A 24,272-nucleotide genomic window follows, 5' to 3' on the forward strand; every position below is an offset into this window, starting at 1 on the left:
AGTGCTTGGTTCCATGTGAGATGGTGCTCTGGCATGAGCTGAGCCTGTCTGCAGTGGTCGGAACAACTTCCTTCTACTGTTTCCAGATATCGTCATACCATATACTCTTAAGTGCATTATGAACCTCGCGGTTAAATGCTATCTTTGGTTTGGCTTTATCAAAACATGTCGAGTAAGGTGTCATACGAATTGGAATACTAACCCCTCGCCAATTCTGGCGACGGGGTTAGCATTCCACCCTTCTAGAGGGACACGACATGTACAGTACCTGAAACCCGGGTAAAATCAGACATAGCCTCAGCTCCACAAAATGGATGCTGCCACCACAGACACAAGTCTGCCCTCCTGCTGCTGGGAGTCCTTCCAGCTTGGGAGGTGTGGACAAAGGGTTTCCTGCCAGGGGAGGTGCGTGCACCACCCCAGACAGGATTTTGTGTATTGGTCAGGTAGGGCTTGAAAGAAACCAGACATGCCTGTGGCTCACAAGGAGCCTCGGTGCATATGCCAGTTCAAACCGGTCCTGGGGCACACCAGTCCCGGGCCTGGGGCGAGCTGGACAAAGGATTGGGGGTGTAACCACCCCCCTTCCTGGTCCCACCCTTAGGGAGGGACCTAGCAGGTAGTCCGGCCCCTAGAATCCGCTTAAAGGTAGGAGCTGTGTCCTAAGACTTCAGACATCCTGGAATCAACTTGAAACTAAGAAGAAGACGGGAACTTCGACGCTCTGCCGCACAGAGGACTGAAGCCAATCTCCCCTGTGGTCAGGGAGTGACCACCTTGCTAACGCAAGCACCATCCAGCGAATCAACGTCTGCTTTGCCGCCGCCTCCCGCCGGAGCCCGAGCCCAGAGACTGACAAGACCTGGACCTCCAGACCTCTCACCGCCCGATCCACAGTCCCTGCAAAGAGGAGACCCGTGGAGGCACCGAGACACGTGGAGCCAGCCATCTTGGAACGACTACGACAAGCTGACAAGTGCAACAACCGAGGCTCCCTCCAAGTTGTGCTTTGGGTCCTGAGAAGCCCAACCCTCGAGCAGCATCTGCACCAAAGGTGAGCCCTCCAGCATCTCCACGATCTGCGTGGGGCCCTTCTGCATTTTGCCACTCGACGCGCCTAACCGGTTGCTGGCCCGCTGGCTAGTGGCCATCTTGGCGACGAAATCTACGACAAACACCGCTGGTCTGGTTGCTCCAGACTGGCCCTTGCTCCCCTCCAAAGGAGCCGTTCCTCTGACCTTGCTGGTCAGAACCATCAGCTTAAACTCCTTGCCTACAACAATTGCTTTTGCCAAGGCTTGTTTGCTTCGATCAAGTCGCCGACACCGCCGACAGCGAGAGCCTGCGTGGGACAGCTCGTGACTCGACTCCTGGACGTCGTCGACCTTCAGGGACCACGTGGCTGCAGAGTCAAGCTACACCTTCCTTCCTGTTTGCACCCGACATCGCCTGGTACCCACCTGGTGCCACGCTGGTCACTGGCTAGTGACTGTGAACACTGTCCCCTCTGCTTACAGGTCTTCAACATCTCCGATCCACTCTTGGGTCCACTGCATCTCTCCCGGACCGACCGCCTGCAGCATCTTTGTCTTCAAGCTCAACGGAACAGATAGAAGAAACCCGACGCACTTTGAGGCCTATGCACCTGCTTCCTGTGGGTGAGGTAAAGCTGGTACTCCGGTGCCCAAGTGTAGTAATACATCTCTAGTGCCTGTGTTCCAAATCTTAAGTTCCTAGTTAACCCGGAAGATCTCCTTTGCAGTAACTTTGTACTTTTTACGCACCCATTGAAACCTATGGGAGCACGCGTGTGACTATTTGCTCTGCACACGCCACCCGTGGACCTCCTGGTCACTAACTGACGTTAGCTCCTTGTAGGCCCAGCGATTCTAGAGGCCCTAGGCCTTTTCCCTTTTCTGTTCGTGGTACTTATACCACTATTTTAGTATATGGTTCGAGTGGCCACCAGGGCCTATCCATATAAAGTGCAACTTCTGTGTATTCTGTGATAATCTTGTTTGACGATTTGTGCTCCTGTGCTCATAAAGAGACTAGGGGTTACTTTGATAAATAAATACATATATATTTTGAATATATATCTGTGTGGTGTCCTTTCATTGGTATAAAAGGGGGTTGCATTTGGTAAAACAGCTGGCTTAACACGCATCACGAGTTTAGCCTCAAAGACTGCTCAGCCTACGCTACCACTAGGGCAGCTAGTCCGAAAAGGTTGACTTACAACCACACCATAAGGGTTGCTTGGCATGGTACAAGGTGATCACTTTAACTAGTGAGCATCATATACCAGGCCAACTTCTCACACCCTCCCTCTGTGTCCCCCTCTCCCTCCCTCCGTGTGTCACCCTCTGTCACCTCAGCCCAGCTTCCTGGGCACACACTGTTAGCAGATCTTTGAGTGGCCCTTGGCTTGTTGATCTGAGTTTGTTTCTGATCTCCAGGCACCCATTGGGTGTGATGTGTGTCTGTGCGCTGCTGCTGTGGTGGTGTGTGCTGCCACTCTTTCACAATGTTGGCTGTTCATTAGCTGCTGTCATGTGCAAAACAGTGCCTTCACCCCCATGTGTTGATGCAAGGCGTCCGCCATTTGCTGGCAAGTCATTCCTGTGTTGGGACACACTGTTTGTCTGGCTGTGACCTAGGCCATATGGGCAGAGGGCATTGTTGTCTGCTTCGGAGTCGCACTATGTGATTTTTGGGGCCCAGCCTCCCGCCATCCGGGTTACCGTGTCATGTGTTGTTGTCTTCTGTGGCCTGTGACTTGACATTGTCCAGCTGGGTGCATGGGGCATGGTGGCAGCAGTGGCATGTGCGTGCTCATGGAGTGTGGTTGTGTCATGCGATGGCTAGTGGTTGTTGCGTTCCTGTTAGTGATTTTGGTTGTGGATGCCGTTCCCCCCATGTGAGGTGCGTTGTTTGTGTACTCACCCGGGTCTCGGAGTCCTTCTAATCCTTCGACTGCCTCCACCGGCAGTATGGCCATCACCTTCTCCTCCCAGGGCTGGTACTGTACGGGTCTGCGGGAGGGCCCTCCTCCGGTGGCGTTGGCCTGGTCGTGTTCCTCCTGCCTCTTGGCTCGGACCCTCCTCCGCAGATCGTACCACCTGTTCTGGCATTCATGCCTGGTCCTTCTGGTGTCCGCAACAGCATTCACAGCATCGACGATGGTCTGCCACATGGCTGTTTTTGCTGCCAGGCTGGTGTTTCTGACCAATGTTCCAAAGATCTGTGGCTCGACTCTGAGGATTTGATCAACAAGGACCTCCAACTCTCGGTTACTGAACTTTGGATTCTTGGTAGTGGGCATGGTGAGGGGTGTGGGTGTGGATGGTGGGGGGGGTGTGTGGATGTTGGGGGGGGGGTGGATGGTTGTGGGTGTGTGTGTGTGAGAATGTGATGAGGGTGTGTTTGTGAAGGTGGTTGTGTGAAGGTGTGCAAGTGTAAGGTGTGGTGAAGCTTGTAGTATGGTGCTGTGGTGTCTGGCAGCAGTGAGTCTGTTGCAAAGGCTCATGGTTTGTGTGTGTGGGCCCTTTTTATTGGTCCATGGGTGGGTGTGGCAGTGTTTGAAATTTGGGTGGGTGTGTTATAAGTAGTGGTGGTGTTTTGGGCCTCTGTTTGTCTTTGGCAGTTGCAGGTCAGTGAAGGTGTTTTTGTAGTGTTTGTTGGCCATGTTTAGTGGCTTTGTGCCATTCGTATGGTGTATTCTTGTGTTGTTTAGTTTTGGCCTGGTTGCGTACGTGCGTTTTGAGCGTGTGTACGGTGTGTACATGGGCCATTTGGTTGTACGGTGCTGTCCTTGTGTGTGGGTTGGTACGACTCGTACATGCGGTTGTGATGTTGGGGCCTGGGGTGCGCTCCGTACTTAGGAGGTTGTGTTGGGGGTAGGACCGGAACGTACTGGGGTGTGGGTACACGGTGGTACGACACGTACAGGGGTGGGGGTAGGACTCGAACGTACTGGGGTGTAGGTACACGGTGGTACGACACGTACAGGGGTGGGGGTAGGACTCGAACGTACTGGGGTGTGGGTACACGGTGGTACGACACGTACAGGGGTGGGGGTAGGACTCGAACGTACTGGGGTGTACATACACGGGTGGGGGTTCGACACGTACAGGGGTGGGGGTAGGACTCGAACGTACTGGGGTGTGGGTACACGATGGTACGACACGTACAGGGGTGGGGGTAGGACTCGAACGTACTGGGGTGTGGGTACACGGTGGTACGACACGTACAGGGGTGGGGGTAGGACTCGAACGTACTGGGGTGTACATACACGGGTGGGGGTTCGACACGTACAGGGGTGGGGGTAGGACTCGAACGTACTGGGGTGTGGGTACACGGTGGCACGACACGTACAGGGGTGGGGGTAGGACTCGAACGTACTGGGGTGTGGGTACACGGTGGTACGACACGTACAGGGGTGGGGGTAGGACTCGAACGTACTGGGGTGTACATACACGGGTGGGGGTACGACACGTACAGGGGTGGGGGTAGGACTCGAACGTACTGGGGTGTGGGTACACGGTGGTACGACACGTACAGGGGTGGGGGTACGACTCGAACGTACTGGGGTGTACATAGACGGTGGTGTAGGTACACGATGGTACGACACGTACAGGGGTGGGGGTACGACTCGACCGTACTGGGGTGTGGGTACACGATGGTACGACACGTACAGGGGTGGGGGTAGGACTCGAACGTACTGGGGTGTGGGTACACGATGGTACGACACGTACAGGGGTGGGGGTAGGACTCGAACGTACTGGGGTGTGGGTACACGGTGGTACGACACGTACAGGGGTGGGGGTAGGACTCGAACGTACTGGGGTGTACATACACGGGTGGGGGTTCGACACGTACAGGGGTGGGGGTAGGACTCGAACGTACTGGGGTGTGGGTACACGGTGGTACGACACGTACAGGGGTGGGGGTAGGACTCGAACGTACTGGGGTGTACATACACGGGTGGGGGTTCGACACGTACAGGGGTGGGGGTAGGACTCGAACGTACTGGGGTGTGGGTACACGGTGGTACGACACGTACAGGGGTGGGGGTAGGACTCGACCGTACTGGGGTGTGGGTACACGGTGGTACGACACGTACAGGGGTGGGGGTACAACTCGAACGTACTGGGGTGTACATAGACGGTGGTGTAGGTACACGATGGTACGACACGTACAGGGGTGGGGGTACGACTCGACCGTACTGGGGTGTGGGTACACGGTGGTACGACACGTACAGGGGTGGGGGTACGACTCGAACGTACTGGGGTGTAGGTACATGGTGGTACGACACGTACAGGGGTGGGGGTAGGACTCGACCGTACGGGGTGTGGGTACACGATGGTACAACACGTACAGGGGTGGGGGTAGGACTCGAATGTACTGGGGTGTGGGTACACGGTGGTACGACACGTACAGGGGTGGGGGTAGGACTCGAACGTACTGGGGTGTACATACACGGGTGGGGGTTCGACACGTACAGGGGTGGGGGTAGGACTCGAACGTACTGGGGTGTGGGTACACGATGGTACGACACGTACAGGGGTGGGGGTAGGACTCGAACGTACTGGGGAGTGGGTACACGGTGGTACGACACGTACAGGGGTGGGGGTAGGACTCGAACGTACTGGGGTGTACATACACGGGTGGGGGATCGACACGTACAGGGGTGGGGGTAGGACTCGAATGTACTGGGGTGTGGGTACACGGTGGTACGACACGTACAGGGGTGGGGGTAGGACTCGAACGTACTGGGGTGTGGGTACACGGTGGTACGACACGTACAGGGGTGGGGGTAGGACTCGAACGTACTGGGGTGTACATACACGGGTGGGGGTTCGACACGTACAGGGGTGGGGGTAGGACACGAACGTACTGGGGTGTGGGTACACGGTGGTACGACACGTACAGGGGTGGGGGTAGGACTCGAACGTACTGGGGTGTGGGTACACGGTGGTACGACACGTACAGGGGTGGGGGTACGACTCGAACGTACTGGGGTGTACATAGACGGTGGTGTAGGTACACGATGGTACGACACGTACAGGGGTGGGGGCACGACTCGACCGTACTGGGGTGTGGGTACACGATGGTACGACACGTACAGGGGTGGGGGTAGAACTCGACCGTACTGGGGTGTGGGTACACGATGGTACGACACGTACAGGGGTGGGGGTAGGACTCGAACGTACTGGGGTGTGGGTACACGATGGTACGACACGTACAGGGGTGGGGGTAGGACTCGAACGTACTGGGGTGTGGGTACACGGTGGTACGACACGTACAGGGGTGGGGGTAGGACTCGAACGTACTGGGGTGTACATACACGGGTGGGGGTTCGACACGTACAGGGGTGGGGGTAGGACTCGAACGTACTGGGGTGTGGGTACACGGTGGTACGACACGTACAGGGGTGGGGGTAGGACTCGAACGTACTGGGGTGTACATACACGGGTGGGGGTTCGACACGTACAGGGGTGGGGGTAGGACTCGAACGTGCTGGGGTGTGGGTACACGATGGTACGACACGTACAGGGGTGGGGGTAGGACTCGACCGTACTGGGGTGTGGGTACACGGTGGTACGACACGTACAGGGGTGGGGGTATGACTCGAACGTACTGGGGTGTACATAGACGGTGGTGTAGGTACACGATGGTACGACACGTACAGGGGTGGGGGTACGACTCGACCATACTGGGGTGTGGGTACACGATGGTACGACACGTACAGGGGTGTGGGTAGGACTCGAACGTACTGGGGTGTACATACACGGGTGGGGGTTCGACACGTACAGGGGTGGGGGTAGGACTCGAACGTACTGGGGTGTGGGTACACGGTGGTACGACACGTACAGGGGTGGGGGTAGGACTCGAACGTACTGGGGTGTACATACACGGGTGGGGGTTCGACACATACAGGGGTGGGGGTAGGACTCGAACGTACTGGGGTGTACATACACGGGTGGGGGTTCGACAAGTACAGGGGTGGGGGTAGGACTCGAACGTACTGGGGTGTGGGTACACGGTGGTACGACACGTACAGGGGTGGGGGTAGGACTCGAACGTACTGGGGTGTGGGTACACGATGGTACGACACGTACAGGGGTGGGGGTAGGACTCGACCGTACTGGGGTGTGGGTACACGATGGTACGACACGTACAGGGGTGGGGGTAGGACTCGACCGTACTGGGGTGTGGGTACACGATGGTACGACACGTACAGGGGTGGGGGTAGGACTCGAACGTACTGGGGTGTGGGTACACGATGGTACGACACGTACAGGGGTGGGGGTAGGACTCGAACGTACTGGGGTGTGGGTACACGATGGTACGACACGTACAGGGGTGTGGGTAGGACTCGAACGTACTGGGGTGTACATACACGGGTGGGGGTTCGACACGTACAGGGGTGGGGGTAGGACTCGAACGTACTGGGGTGTGGGTACACGGTGGTACGACACGTACAGGGGTGGGGGTACGACTCGAACGTACTGGGGTGTACCTAGACGGGTGGGGGTGTACATACACGGGGGGTACGTGTCGGACGTACGGGGGCTGGGGGGAGTGTTTGGCGCGTATGCGGGCACATGACTCCATGGTTGCTATAGGAGTTCGGTGCGGACTGTGTTTTTTCCATACGGTTGTAACCTCGGACGCACGGGATGGATCGTGATTCCTCGGTTGGACTTGACTTTTCACGTTTGTACGGTAAATCGTCCGAGGACGTGTCGGACACATTTTCCGACCCGAGGACGTGTGGGGAATGATTCCCAATGCGGTTCGTATGGACTTTTTACCATGCGAATCGTGATTGCCAGTTCGTACGGCACCTGTACGATTCGTACGGTAAAAAGACTGGATACGAGTCGCACGGGGTAATTTTTTACCGGATCGTGAAAGGCACCAAAATGCTACTACATTATAAATAATTTAAATGTACTAAAAAATTGTACAAAATATAGTAAATGTACATAACATTTTTTCTGACTTATATTCAATATGTTTGAATTGAATTACAATGTAAATAATGATATTTCTGAATTATCCTACTCAAATGAATAAACAATAAAAAATTACAAAAACTACAATAAAAACCATGTTCTTGTCTTATTAACTGTGGTTCTATGATTATTTATATTTACCTACTATTATCAATATTTTACATATGTAAAAAAGTGTTTTTACAAAAATAAAAATAAATAAATATTATAAAATTACAGAATACCATTATCCATTATTCCAATACAAAATATTCATATTTTTTTCCTACTAATAACATTAAATATATCAATAAACATATCACAATAAAACTTTAAGTGAATTTATTATCCTAAACTATAAATATTTAATTAAGTAGTACAAATCCAATATATAATAAAATACAATTAATATACACTTAAATATTTTTTTACTATTGCTATATCAATTTAATTTAATGAGATACCAGACAGTAAACCTCAAAATCTACTATAACCACTGCACTTAACAAAAATTACAGTAGATGTTCAAAAGTAAAAATAACTAATTCTACACTTTCAATGTTATTTAAATTAATTAAATCAATAATAGATAATATACACAATTTACATACTATTATCACTACAAACTATAACAAAATATGATAAATACTTAAAACACTAAACATAAACTATTACCTATTTCCACTCTAATCTACAATAAATTGTAGTAGATAGATGCTGGACAGTAAACATGAATAATTTCCTATTCCCACTCCACTGTACAATAGGATGCAGTAGCTGCTGGTCAGTAAACATAAACAATTTACTATTCCCACTCCAGTCTATAATAAATTAGAGTAGGTGCTGGACAGTGACCATAAATAATTTACTATTCCCACTCCAGTCTATAATAAATTAAAGTAGGTGCTGGACAGTGACCATAAATAATTTACTATTCCCACTCCAGTCTATAATAAACTAGAGTAGGTGCTGGACAATGACCATAAATTATTTACTATTCCCACTCCAGTCTATAATAAATTAGAGTAGGTGCTGGACACTGACCATAAATTATTTACTATTCCCACTCCAGTCTATAATAAATTAGAGTAGGTGCTGGACAGTGACCATAAATTATTTACTATTCACACTCCAGTCTATAATAAATTAGAGTAGGTGCTGGACAGTGACCATAAATAATTTACTATTCCCACTCCAGTCTATAATAAATTAGAGTAGGTGCTGGACAGTGACCATAAATAATTTACTATTCCCACTCCCATCTATAATAAATTAGAGTAGGTGCTGGACAGTGACCATAAATAATTTACTATTCCCACTCCAGTCTATAATAAATTAGAGTAGGTGCTGGACAGTGACCATAAATAATTTACTATTCCCACTCCCATCTATAATAAATTAGAGTAGGTGCTGGACACTGACCATAAATTATTTACTATTCCCACTCCAGTCTATAATAAATTAGAGTAGGTGCTGGACAGTGACCATAAATAATTTACTATTCCCACTCCAGTCTATAATAAATTAGAGTAGGTGCTGGACAGTGACCATACATAATTTACTATTCCCACTCCAGTCTATAATAAATTAGAGTAGGTGCTGGACAGTGACCATAAATAATTTACTATTCCCACTCCAGTCTATAATAAATTAAAGTAGGTGCTGGACAGTGACCATAAATAATTTACTATTCCCACTCCAGTCTATAATAAATTAGAGTAGGTGCTGGACAGTGACCATAAATAATTTACTATTCCCACTCCAGTCTATAATAAATTAGAGTAGGTGCTGGACAGGGACCATAAATAATTTACTATTCCCACTCCAGTCTATAATAAATTAGAGTAGGTGCTGGACACTGACCATAAATTATTTACTATTCCCACTCCAGTCTATAATAAATTAGAGTAGGTGCTGGACAGTGACCATAAATAATTTACTATTCCCACTCCAGTCTATGATAAATTAGAGTAGGTGCTGGACACTGACCATAAATTATTTACTATGCCCACTCCAGTCTCTAATAAATTAGAGTAGGTGCTGGACAGTGACCATAAATAATTTACTATTCCCACTCCAGTCTATAATAAATTAGAGTAGGTGCTGGACAGTGACCATAAATAATTTACTATTCCCACTCCAGTCTATAATAAATTAGAGTAGGTGCTGGACAGTGACCATACATCATTTACTATTCCCACTCCGGTCTATAATAAATTAGAGTAGGTGCTGGACAGTGACCATAAATAATTTACTATTCCCACTCCAGTCTATAATTAATTAAAGTAGGTGCTGGACAGTGACCATAAATAATTTACTATTCCCACTCCAGTCTATGATAAATTAGAGTAGGTGCTGGACACTGACCATAAATTATTTACTATGCCCACTCCAGTCTCTAATAAATTAGAGTAGGTGCTGGACAGTGACCATAAATAATTTACTATTCCCACTCCAGTCTATAATAAATTAGAGTAGGTGCTGGACAGTGACCATAAATAATTTACTATTCCCACTCCAGTCTATAATAAATTAGAGTAGGTGCTAGACAGTGACCATAAATAATTTACTATTCCCACTCCCATCTATAATAAATTAGAGTAGGTGCTGGACACTGACCATAAATTATTTACTATTCCCACTCCAGTCTATAATAAATTAGAGTAGGTGCTGGACAGTGACCATAAATAATTTACTATTCCCACTCCAGTCTATAATAAATTAGAGTAGGTGCTGGACAGTGACCATACATCATTTACTATTCCCACTCCGGTCTATAATAAATTAGAGTAGGTGCTGGACAGTGACCATAAATAATTTACTATTCCCACTCCAGTCTATAATTAATTAAAGTAGGTGCTGGACAGTGACCATAAATAATTTACTATTCCCACTCCCGTCTATAATAAATTAAAGTAGGTGCTGGACAGTGACCATAAATAATTTACTATTCCCACTCCAGTCTATAATAAATTAGAGTAGGTGCTGGACAGTGACCATAAAGAATTTACTATTCCCACTCCAGTCTATAATAAATTAGAGTAGGTGCTGGACAGTGACCATAAATATTTTACTATTCCCACTCCAGTCTATAATAAATTAGAGTAGGTGCTGGAGAGTGACCATAAATAATTTACTATTTCCACTTCAGTCTATAATAAATTAGAGTAGGTGCTGAACAGTGACCATAAATAATTTACTATTCCCACTCCAGTCTATAAAAATTAGAGTAGGTGCTGGACACTGACCATAAATTATTTACTATTCCCACTCCAGTCTATAATAAATTACAGTAGGTGCTGGACAGTTACAATAACTAACTTACTATTCCCACTCCAATCTATAAAAGTTTAGAATAGGTGCTGGACATTAAATATATTTAATTTACAATTCCCATTGTATTCTATAATAAATTACAGTAGATGCTGAACAGTAACCATAAATTCTTTCCTATTCCCAATCCAAACTATAACAAATTGAAGTAGATGCTGGACACTACACATAAAAAATAAACTATTCCCACTCCAATGTACAAAAAATAGTGGTAGTTGCTGAACAATAAACAAAATTAATTACCCATTCCCACTCCAATCTATACAAAATTACTGTACATAATACACAATAAACCTAAATAAATTACTATTCCCACTCCCCTTTGTAACAAATTTGGGGCCGATTCCGATCCTGGAAAAATTTCCCCCGTCCGAATTGATTCTGGACTTTTTTCCGTCCGAATCGTACAAGTAGCGTACAAACTGCCAAGTACGATTCGCATGGGAAAAACTCCATACGAATCACATCGGGAACATTTCCCCACACGTCCTCAGGTCGGAAATTGTGTCCGACACATCCCCGGACGATTCACCGTACGAATCGGAAAAATGAAGTCCGACCGCGCAAGTACGATCACTCCCGTCCTTTCGATTTCACAACTGTATGGAAAAAACACCGTACGGACCGAACTCCCATAGCAACCATGGAGACACGTACCCGCATACGCGCCGAACACCCCACCACAGACCCCGCATGTAAGCGCAAAACGCCCCCCGGCCGCGGATGTACTCGCCGAACCCCCACCAGTGTATGCATGGAGCGTACCCCCACCCATGTATGCATGGAGCGTACCAACTCCCCACCCGTGTATGTACGGACCGTACCCCCACCCGTGTATGAATGGAGCGTACCAACACCCCACCAGTGTATGTACGGACCGTACCCCCCACCCGTGTATGTACGGACCGTACCCCCACCCGTGTATGTACGGACCGTACCCCCACCCCACCCGTGTATGTACGGACCGTACCCCCACCCGTGTATGCATGGAACATACCAACTCCCCACCCGTGTATGTACGGACCGTACCCCCACCCCACCAGTGTATGTACGGACCGTACCCCCACCCGTGTATGCATGGAGCGCACAACTCCCCACCCGTGTATGTACGGACCCTACACCCAGCCCCCCCTTTATGTACGGACCGTACCCCCACCCATGTATGCATGGAGCGTACCAACTCCCCACCCGTGTATGTACGGACCGTACCCCCACCCGTGTATGAATGGAGCGTACCAACACCCCACCAGTGTATGTACGGACCGTACCCCCCACCCGTGTATGTACGGACCGTACCCCCACCCGTGTATGTACGGACCGTACCCCCACCCCACCCTTGTATGTACGGACCGTACCCCCACCCCACCCGTGTATGTACGGACTGTACCCCCACCCATGTACGTACGGACCGTACCCCCACCCCACCCGTGTATGTACGAACTGTACCCCCACCCCGCCCATGTATGTACGGACCGTACCCCCACCTGTGTATGCATGGAGCGTACCAACTCCCGTGTATGTACGGACCGTACCCCCACCCCACCAGTGTATGTACGGACCGTACCCCCACCCCACCAGTGTATGTACGGACCCTACACCCAACCCCCCCTGTATGTACGGACCGTACCCCCACCCGTGTATGCTTGAAGCGTACCCACTCCCCACCCGTGTATGTACGGACCCTACACCCAGCCCCCCTGTATGTACGGTGCGAAACACCACCACCGATGGACTGTGCAGACCAACACCCTGCCCGTGTTCGTACGCACCCTACCCCAGGCCCACACACCAGCACCCTCACCCAACATCGGGCATGTACGAGTCGTACTAAGCCATAGCAAAGGACAGCACTGTACAACAACATGGCCCATGTACGCACCGTACAGACGCAAAAAACACTCCTACTGAACCAGGACAAACCAAAAAAACACAAGGAGAGTCAATTCGAGGCACACAATACCACAAAACATTTCCAACAAGGCCAAATACATCCTATACACTGACCTGCAACTGACAAACAGCTAAACAGAGGCCCAAACCACTACCACTCCTTATAATACACCTTACACTTGCACACCTTCACACAACCACCATCACAAACACACCCTCATCACATTCACACACACCCACACACCCACAACCATCCACACCCACACCCACACAACCATCCATACCCACACCCCACACCATGCCCACCAACAAGAATCCAAAGTTCACAAAGGTCGAGCTGGAGGTCCTTGTCGACGAAATCATCAGAGTCGAGCCACAGCTCTTTGGAACATTGGTCAGACGGACCAGCATATCAGAAAAATCAGACATGTGGCAGAGGGTAGTCAATTCCGTGAATGCTGTTGGGGCCACCAGAAGGACCAGGCATGAGTGCCAAGCCAGGTGGTACGATCTGCGGAGGACGGTCCGCCGCAAAATGACAGACGACCACAACCAGGCCAACATCACTGGAGGAGGTCCGTCCCGCAGACCGGTACACTACCATCCCTGGGAGGAGAAGGTGATGGCCACGCTGCCGCCGTTGGGAGTAGACGGACTAGAAGGAGTCCGAGAGCCTGGTGAGTACACAAACAACTCACCTCACATGGGGGGAACGCCATATACAACCCAAATACCAATCATGCACGCAACCCCCCCAAAGCCAGCACCGGACACAACCACACTCCAAAAACACACACATGCCACTAGCGCCTCCATGGCCCATGCCCCAAGCAAGGCCATGCCAAGTCACGGGCCACACAAAACACCAACACAAGACAGGATGTCCCCGATGCCGGGAGGGTGGGCCTCAAAACGAATATAGAGCAACTCTGAAGCACACAACAATGCCCTCAGCCCATATGGCTTAGGGCACAGCCATACAAACATTGTGTCCCCACACAGTACTGTTTTGCCTGCTAATGGTGGCCGCGTTGCAGGACGACATGGGTATGAAGGCACAATTTGCACATAACAGCAGCTAATGAAGACGCAGCACACTGGAAGAGTGACAGCACACACCGCCACAGCAGCAGCGCAGACTCAGACACTCCGACCAATGGGTGCCGGCAGAGAAGAAACAAACCCACATGAACAAGCCAATGTCCTTTGAAAGATCTGCAAACTGTGTGTGCCCAGGAAGCTGGGCTGAGGTGACAGAGGGTGACACACAGAGGGAGGGAGAGGGGCAGAGAGAGGGACAGAGACAGAGGTGGACACAGGGAGACAGACAGAGGGAGGGAGGAGGCTGACAGAGGGAGGGAGAAAGGGAGACAGAAGGAGACGGACAGAGGGAGGATGCTGACAGAGGGAGGGCGAAAGGGAGACGGACAGAGGGAGGAGGCTGACAGAGGTAGGGAGAAAGGGAGGAGGCTGACAGAGGGAGGGAGAAAGGGAGACGGACAGAGGGAGGAGGCTGACAGAGGGAGGGAGAAAGGGAGATAGAGGGAGACGGACAGAGGGAGGAGGCTGATAGAGGGAGGGAGAAAGGGAGACAGACATGGGGAGGAGGCTGACAGAGGGAGGGAGAAAGGGAGACGGACAGGAGGGAGACGGACAGAGGGAGGAGGCTGACAGAGGGAGGGAGAAAGGGAGACGGACAGAGGGAGGAGGCTGACAGAGGGAGGGAGAAAGGGAGACGGACAGAGGGAGGAGGCTGACAGAGGGAGGGAGAAAGGGAGACAGAGGGAGACCAAATCACCCTTGGGTGGTGTGGCCATGTCCGCTCGTCAGCAGGTGGACTGTGTGCATGTAGACAAGGTTTGGCACTGCGTGAACCCCCCCTTCAACCTTTGATGAACACTGTGCCATGTGTCAATCTGTGCACGAGTACATCCGTGCTGCAGGCACAAACAGAACCTTACACCCAGTATACCCACCCACTGTGTTTGTCAGAACCCTGTCACAAATTGTTAAGTTACCTACCTGCATTCTCAAATAGCATGGAAAAAACACCATTTGGCCACGTACAGTGCAACACGTAAGGCGGCTCTGCATGGCTTGCTACGCCCGCTCACTACACTGCTGACTGCGTTCCCAAAAGATGCATCAACTAAGATTGTGTCACACATAGGTAAAGTGTCGAAACCTGTGGCCAAGGGAAATACCCATGCACAAGTGCACTGTGAGAGGAATGCTAGCCAAATACAACCACCCAGAAGAACTGTGCCAAATCAAAAATGACTGAAACATGGATGTCGCATGTAACACAATTAACACTGTCTCTCTCACACACAGGTCAACGTAGTCGATCTCCCCCCAACACTGGGGGGGAAGACTCACAGGACCAGGCTCTGCGTGAAGAGGACCCCACCGGCAGCGAGGACTCTAACCACTCCATGGATGACCCAGACCAACCTGCCCCCTCTGGTGTCCAACCACCTGCAGCACCTGCGTCAGGTACAACTGTGCCAACCACCACCCCCATTCCTGCCACATCCCAGGAGACACCCAGGAGCCCTGCCCGCACACAACAACGCAGCCAGTCTGTCCAGGAGGGACAAGGTTCTCCGGGCACCCAGGAGGAGGCAGGCAACACCGCAAATGCCATCCCTCAGGGGTCCCGGAGACCCGATGTGCCCACAACGGCAGGCCAGGCGCAAGTGGGCAGGGGTGGTGGGAGTGGAGGACGGCGGAGGCGCGAACCTGCCCAGTTGGCTCAGGACCCGGCTATGTCACACGTCAGAAACATCCTGGACGCATACCGGCGTGACTCCAGAGGCATCGACCAGGTAGTGGGGACCCTCAATGAGATGAAGACCATGCAGGTCGAGCATCATGCCAGGATGGAGGCAAGACTGGATGAGCTTCTGGCGGTGCACAGGGACGTGAGCCAATCACTCCGTCAGATCGCCCAAAGCCTGGCAAACCCTCCCTGTGCCACCAGGCGTAGAGCAGCACCAGAAATAGGGAGGGAGGAGGAGGAGGAGGATTCGTCTGACGAGTGTCCCTGGCATCGTCAAGGCCTGCTTCTGAGGGTCCCCGCAGGAAGGTGGGTCGTCCACGAAAAAGACCGTGAGAGTCAGTGGAACATCACCATCTCCCAGGTCACCTGGCCTGGCACCTGGCCCTCTGGCCCAACAGCAGCACAGCAGCTTCTCAGCCACATGGCCTTGCTGGTCACTGTCTGACCAATGTTGACAAAGACTGTGGCACAGACTCTGATGACTTTCAATGGCAAGGACACCAACTCCCCCTGTGAACTTTGGATTCTACACTCCCGCCAAGCACCTCTTGTCACTCCCCCAAACACGTACCCCAGCACAAATAAAATTCATCACAATCACAAGATGATGCCGTCAGTTTGCATTATTCCACTACATGTGTGTGTTGTAAAGTCAAACCATGCCTGATTTCTGAAGTAACTCCAAACATCCATACCCTGGGGTCTGAGTCTGGCACAGGACACACATGGGTCACAATGTGCCATCCAAGACAGACATGGAGCACCATACTCACCCGTGATGGGCCCAACCAGCTGAGGGGGTGCCCGCACAACTGTGCCTACAGACCTATTTAGAAGAGCAACAGTCATGCGCAGAGGTCAGGGATCATGTGGAGTGTCCTGGGGTGGGAGTCCCAGGTATGTGTAGACAAGTGGCAGAACCATGTCCTGCATGCTTGAGTCAGGTGGATGTGGAGAATGGTGGGCCAGCCAAGGTTGGATGCATGGAGATGGCACAATTGGGTGTTGGATCACAGTGCCACAAGGTTGTGTTTTGTGGGCTGCATCCTGAGTGTGTGCGTGGATTGAGAAGGTCATCCTGCAGCTGGCAGTGATCCACTCCCCCCCTCTCTGTTTGACGTTGATGTGGCCTGGTCGCCGGATGTAGTAGCAGAGCTGTGCAGATGCACCCTGGATGTGGACAAGTATCATGGGATTTCTAACGCACATGTCCGTAGAGTGCAGGGTAGGATTAGACACGGATGTCGTAGTTGACCTGGGGGATGGTCTCCCTCTTGCCTTGAGGTGGATGGAACTGTGGATCTTGTGCATAATGCAGAGTGTGCTGCCGCATGAGGCTACCATGGCGTACACGTACGCGAGCACCCCCATAGTGATAGGGACTGTACACACACGTGTGTACGGTCCGAACTACTATGGCGTACACGTACGCAAGCACCCCCATAGGGATAGGGACCGTACACACGCGTGTGTACGGTCCGGACTACTATGGCGTACACGTACGCGAGCACCCCCATAGTGATAGGGACCGTACACACGCGTGTGTACGGTCCGGACTACTATGGCGTACACGTACGCGAGCACCCCCATAGTGATAGGGACCGTACACACGCGTGTGTACGGTCCGAACTACTATGGCGTACACGTACGCGAGCACCCCATAGGGATAGGGACCGTACACACGCGTGTGTACGGTCCGGACTACTATGGCGTACACGTACGCGAGCACCCCCATAGTAATAGGGACCGTACCCGCTTGTATACGGTCCGAACTACCATGGCGTACACGTACGCGAGCACCCCCATAGTGATAGGGACCGTACACACGCGTGTGTACGGTCCGGACTACTATGGCGTACACGTACACGAGCACCCCCATAGTGATAGGGACCATACACACGTGTGTGTAGGGTCCCTATCACTATGGTGGTGCTGGCGTATGCGTACGCCATAGTGATACGGACCGTACACGCGTGTGTAGGGTCCCTATCACTATGGTGGTGCTGGCGTATGCGTACGCCATAGTGATAGGGACCGTACACGTGTGTGTACGGTCCGAACTACCATGGCGTACACGTACGCGAGCACCCCCATAGTGATAGGGACCGTACACACGCCGGACTACCATGGCGTACATGTACGCGAGCACCCCCATAGTGATAGGGACCGTACACACGCGTGTGTACGGTCCAGACTACTATGGCGTACACGTACGCGAGCACCCCCATAGTGATAGGGACCGTACACACGCGTGTGTACGGTCTGAACTACTATGGCGTACACGTACGCGAGCCCCCCATAGGGATAGGGACCGTACACACGCGTGTGTACGGTCCGGACTACTATGGCGTACACGTACGCGAGCACCCCTATAGTGATAGGGACCGTACACACGCGTGTACGGTCCGGACTTCTATGGCGTACACGTACTCGAGCACCCCCATAGTGATAGGGACAGTACACACGCGTGTGTACGGTCCGAACTACTATGGCGTACACGTACGCGAGCACCCCCATAGGGATAGGGACCGTACACACGCCTGTGTACGGTCCGGACTACTATGGCGTACACGTACGCGAGCACCCCCATAGTGATAGGGACCGTACACACGCGTGTGTACGGTCCAAACTACTATGGCGTACACGTACGCGAGCACCCCCATAGTGATAGGGAGCGACCCTACACACGCGTGTGTATGGTCCAGACTACTATGGCGTACACGTACGCGAGCACCCCCATAGTGATAGGGACCGTACACACGCGTGTGTACGGTCCGAACTACTATGGCGTACACGTACGCGAGCACCCCCATAGTGATAGGGAGCGACCCTACACACGCGTGTGTACGGTCCCTATCACTATGGGGGTTCTCGCGTACGTGTACGCCATAGTAGTCCGGACCGTACACATGCGCGTGTAGGGTCGGTCCCTATCACTATGGCGTACGCATACGCCAGCACCACCATAGTGATAGGGACCATACACACGCGTGTACGGTCCGTATCACTATGGCGTACGCATTCACCAGCACTCCCATAGTGATGGGGACCGTACACGCGTGTGTACGGTCCCCATCACTATGGGGGTGCTCGCGTACGTGTACACCAAAGTAGTACGGACCATACACACGCGTGTGTACGGTCCCTATCACTATGGGGGTGCTCGCGTACGTGTACGCCATAGTAGTTCGGGCCGTACACACGCGTGTGTAGGGTCGGTCCGTATCACTATGGCGTACGCATACGCCAGCACTCCCATAGTGATAGGGACCCTACACACGCGTGTACGGTCCGTATCACTGTGGCGTACGCATACGCGAGCACTCCCATAGTGATGGGGACCGTACACACGCGTGTACGGTCCGTTGCAATGCATTTGGGGTGCCCTAGGGCTGTGGAACGCACCGTACCTGTGTTGTGACATAGGATTGACATAGGGGACACATGAGGGACAAGTATAGGGGCCTAAATGCATGCTGGTTGTCATGGAGACCGAGTTTCAGGTTTGAATTTTGCATCATGTGGCCAGCAGAAGTCGGTTGGAGACAATATACTTTGTTGCAATGTGGTTGTTGACATTACATCATGCTCAATTTTAAGACCATGCAAAGCCTGTCACTGGGGTAGTTTTAAAATGATTGGACGACACGTAGGATGCAAATGTGACTGAGCCAATCACTCTGTACTCCTGTAAATGAAACAGGCCAGCAAGGAAGATATAAGGCAGCCAGGTCCCTTGAGAGAGCACTTGCCTGCACATCCTTTCATTCCACAACACTGCTGCTGCTTGTGATTCTTCTGGCACCATGTCCAGGTCTGTGGGGAGGGCCCAGCCATTCACCATGGAGGAGAATATGGCGTTGGTGGATGTGATCCTCCCACAGTACACCATGCTGTATGGTCGACCAGGGGAGCAGGTGAGTGCAGACTCCACTAGCTTAAACTGTGCCCCTTTTTGTGACTGTGACTTCTGGCATTGTGTCCAGGTGTGACAGACATGCAGGGTTCTTCATAGTGGTTCCCAGGGGGGCTAAGGGCTCATGTCTCCCATGCAGAGCATGCTGTAGTTCCTGTGTGCACAACGCACTAGCATGGTGCTTACTGTGACGATCACTGCATGGTGCATGCCGCTTTCGGACTGCCTAATCCTCCTGGAAATGTTGTTTCTACAGTCCTGATGTGAGTCTGTGCTCCCCCCAGGGTGACAGGTGCCAGGACCCACAGATGTGTGTCTGTTCAGTGTACCTGTGGTGAGAGTGTCCAAATGATGTGGTCGTCCCCTGGACATTGGTGTGTGTGTGTGAGTCCCCTGTCATGTGGGTGTGTGCATATGTGGAGTGTTGCACCCCAGCTGCATGTGGGATGGATACACCCTGCCCATCTGATGTGAGCAGGGAGCTGTGCTGGATGTCTGCCGTGCTGAGCAGCCCCACATCTGTGACACCCCCAGTCTAGTGGCACATGTGCAGAGTGAGGTTTGTAGCGGCAGTTGCCTATGCCAGGTGATCGTTCAGTGCCTGTGTGTGTCTGTGTACTCTGCTGAGGTAGCGTAAGTGAGCTGGGGCATGTGACTGCTTAGGGGTACTGTTCAGATTCCTGTTGTAGCTTGGGATGCACAGTGTGAGCCTGCATCATTGATTGTGTTGCACCCCTCATGCCACCTGTGTACTTTCAATGGCACCTACTGCATTTGCCCATTCCCAGGAGGATGATGTCACTATGACAAAGGTGCAATGAGTTGGCTGCATACTATGGCCAGTTCAAACATGCATAATTTGTAATATGTGTGTCTCTGTATCATTGATAAGGTGGATTGATGTATTGTCACTTTTGCATCCTCACAGGTAGGCGTCTGTGCCAAGGGGGAGATCTGGAAGCAAGCCGTCAGTGCCGTGAGGAGGACAGAGGTTCGGAAGCGGCGCCTAGCCCAGGTGAGGAAACGCTGGCAGGACATCCGGTGCTGGACGCGGAGGATCGCACGGGTCCTGCTGGGGGACTCAACTGAGAGCGACAAAAACCGTGGGCGCCGGCGTCTGACCCACATCCATAAGTGTGTGCTGGCGGTGATCTTCCCCGACTTGGACAGGCACTTACTGGAGAAGCAGCAGCAGGAAGGGGGTAGGTACATGTGTGTTTGTTGTGTGTGACCAGCTTTTGGCAGTGCGCAGTTGCATGGATACAGGGTTTAAATGTGCAGTGCATATCCTGTTCCCCAAAGTAAAGCGGTGCTGTTCTTCCTCCCTTCCCCTCCTTGCCATGTGTTCCCTGGTTTGTGTGTAGTCACTCTTGCACAAGGTCATCTAGGCTGGCAGTTACTCCAAGTGCCCAATGCTTGCAGCATCATGTGTGGGGGTGGTGTGTAACAGGTTTTTGCACGTTGCCTGTGCCCTGGCCAGTTGTGTCATTGTGGGGTCCATGTTAGTTGGCACTGATGCTGAGTCCCGACATGGGAGTGTGTGTTTCATGTGTACTGCCTTACTGCCTGCATGTCGAATGTTGTGCCCTCTGACATGATGTGCTTGAGTGTGAGATATGCATAGTGCAGGGATGTTGGCTTGTGTTCCAGTCATATCCATCCAGGGCCATGGAGTAGTGTGGCCACTACAGTCCCCTGGGGCACCTTTTCCTAGGTATCATATGTGTCATCAGACAATGTGGACATTCTCTGTGTCTTCAGCATAGTTTGGGCCCTGTGGCATAGTACCCTGGCATCATTTGTATTCACGTATACTGTGCTACATGTGTCCACTGTACAGGGTGACCTAATTTAGCTGGTGCATACTCACAGGGGCCAGTGCCTGTGTGTCTTGGTACAACTATCTGATGATGGTTGTTTGTCAGTGATATATGTGGACAGGCGCACCAGGGGTAGTTTGTGTGCGATCAGGATTAATTGCAGGCCATGTGTTTTCATCCCAGACTAAGAGGTGTAAGTACTTCTTCTGTCTCAATCACATTGTCTCAGGTAGGGGGGGGGGGGGGTTGGTGCGAGCAAGCCCTACATGTCCAAACCTGAAGTCTCCTTGCTCAATCTGGCCAGTGTGTGATGTTTGTGTGGCCAAACACTCAAGGTGCAGTGCCCCAGTCATGTTGGCCATGGTTTTCAGTATTACCTTTGAAGCATGTCCCAAGAGTTGATAGACATGGTTCCTGCTCATCCCTTTCTTGGCTACGCTGTGTGTCGCTGATGCTGTGCTAGATTGGCCCCAGAGCCTGGCTCCTCTGTACAATTTGATATCAAGTTATTTGCTATTGTGTTATGCTCTCCATATTTTAACTGTGGCATGGTGGGTCAACAAACTGTGTGTTGCAGAGACTACATATGTACCTTGTATTGTAGATGTTACTCTTGTTGCTTTTCAGGCTATGCACTGTGACCTATGTAGAGTTGCCTCATGTGACATATGTATACAGGTGTCTGATTTCTCCTGTCTCTTCACCTTGCCCACAGCATCGTTGGGGGACTACGAGGGAGACACTGGCACGGACCGTGAGGAGGGAGCGAGCACCAGTGCCAGCAGTGCTGAGTTGGCTGGCACATCGAGTGACACGGAGGCCGACGGGAGTGCAGCGGAGGACCTGTCCAGTCAAACCACCACCGACTATGACGCAGACGGGTCCGAGGCTGAGCACTCCGAGGGGGCGGAGGCTGCTCCCACAGCTGACAGCAGCACTCCATCACTATCCGCCCCCTCCATTCCGATCACCGGCCTCCCACTTGCTCGTGACCCTTCCCGCCGTGCTAGGTCACCACGTGTCTCCTTCTTGCCAGGCATCGCACCCCCTGCCCCTGTCTCCACTGCTGCCACCAATGCCGAGTCTGTGGACATCCTGCGGCAGTTGCAGGTTGGTCAGATTGCGATGCTTAATGTCCTCCATGGCCACAGCCGAGTGCTCAACTAGATGGAGGCATACATTGAGGGCATTTCAGCTGCGCAGTCTGACCAACGCAACTTGCTGAGGTCCATAGACTCGACACTGACTGCAGCAGTGGGTCTCCTGCAGCGCTACGTCCCCCCCTACCCCTGAACCATCCACACTTCCCACTCCCATGCCTGTCCAAAGCACACCCAGACGTCCCCATGCACGCACACCACCAGACACAGGCACCACACCACCAGGGAAGGCAAAGCGCACACCTCTTGGCACGCACACACAGGGTGAAGTAGGCACACCCACTGGGTCGGGGGGGAAATGGAAGACACGCAGCCAGAGTGGGAGTCCACATTCCTCACGACCACCACCCTCCAAATCCACTCCCCTCAGCTCTCCTGGCCAGGATTCCACCAAAGACTCCTTCATGGCCGCTCTGTCCCTGAGCCCCAAGGTGACACCACCCCGCAAGCGGTCAAAGGAGTCCCCGGTCAGGGTGGTTGAGTCCCCCCCTGTCCACAACCTCCCCCGGTAGCGCTGCGACCCCCCCCCTCCTTGGGGCCTGTGGTTCCTTCGGGTGCAGGGGAGACGCTGGGCGACCTGGCAGTAGTGTGCAGCGCCGTGCTCGAATCCACCTTTGGCGCTGCCCCACCCCCTGTGTTGGAGTCGTCCGTCCCTGCACCCACAACACCTACCCCTGCCCCTCCTGTCCCTGCGGTGCCTGGTCCTTCCCCCCCACATGATGCCCCCCCCGTGGATGACAAGGTAGTCTGAACTGTGCAGGCAAGCTAGGATACACGCATCCCAATGTGTCCCCGACCTGGATTGGAACTATGGACTGCCCTATGGGCCTTGTGCATATGGAACTCTTCATACAATTCATTTTAGAACATTGCTGAATAAAGCTATTTTATTTTCCTTGGCACACTACTGCTTTTCTGGCATTGCTGTTGGTGGTGCTGCTCCATGATTTGGGGTGGCGATAATGTGTTAGGTGTCTGGGATATGTTGTAGTGTGCTGTTCGTGGGGTGGACCCTGTTATCTGTGTGCCATCACACGGTATTTGCTATCAAACTTTGCTCATGTTAGCTGTTACTGCATGGTGACATTGTCCCAAGGTGTGTACCTTCCTCTGTGGACCCTGACATCTTCCCTGCAGGGTGTTGTGAAGACATTTGTGCAGTGCTGTGTCTACATTTGCTGGGTGTGTGACGGACCCCTTCAACTTTGGCCAAGCATGCTGGCCAAGGTCTCCACCTGCATCATTTGTGTCATCCTAGGGGGTCACTGTACTAGTGACTGGAGTATATTGACAGGACTTCATGTGTACATGTTCCCTTTTCCGCACTATGCATGTGTGTACTCCCAGCCTCGCACACATGTGTTTCGT

At 52.1% G+C, this 24,272-nt stretch overlaps 1 protein-coding gene across 1 annotated transcript in view; it reads right to left on the bottom strand.

Annotated features, from left to right (window-relative positions):
* Nucleotides 1-24,272, bottom strand: part of LOC146871866 (synaptonemal complex protein 1-like) — a 2,219,271-nt gene that overhangs the window by 618,540 nt on the left and 1,576,459 nt on the right. The window lies entirely within an intron of this gene.

This window comes from Triturus cristatus, chromosome 1_1 (genome assembly GCF_964204655.1).
Source record: "Triturus cristatus chromosome 1_1, aTriCri1.1, whole genome shotgun sequence".
In the NCBI taxonomy this organism is placed as follows: domain Eukaryota; kingdom Metazoa; phylum Chordata; class Amphibia; order Caudata; family Salamandridae; genus Triturus; species Triturus cristatus.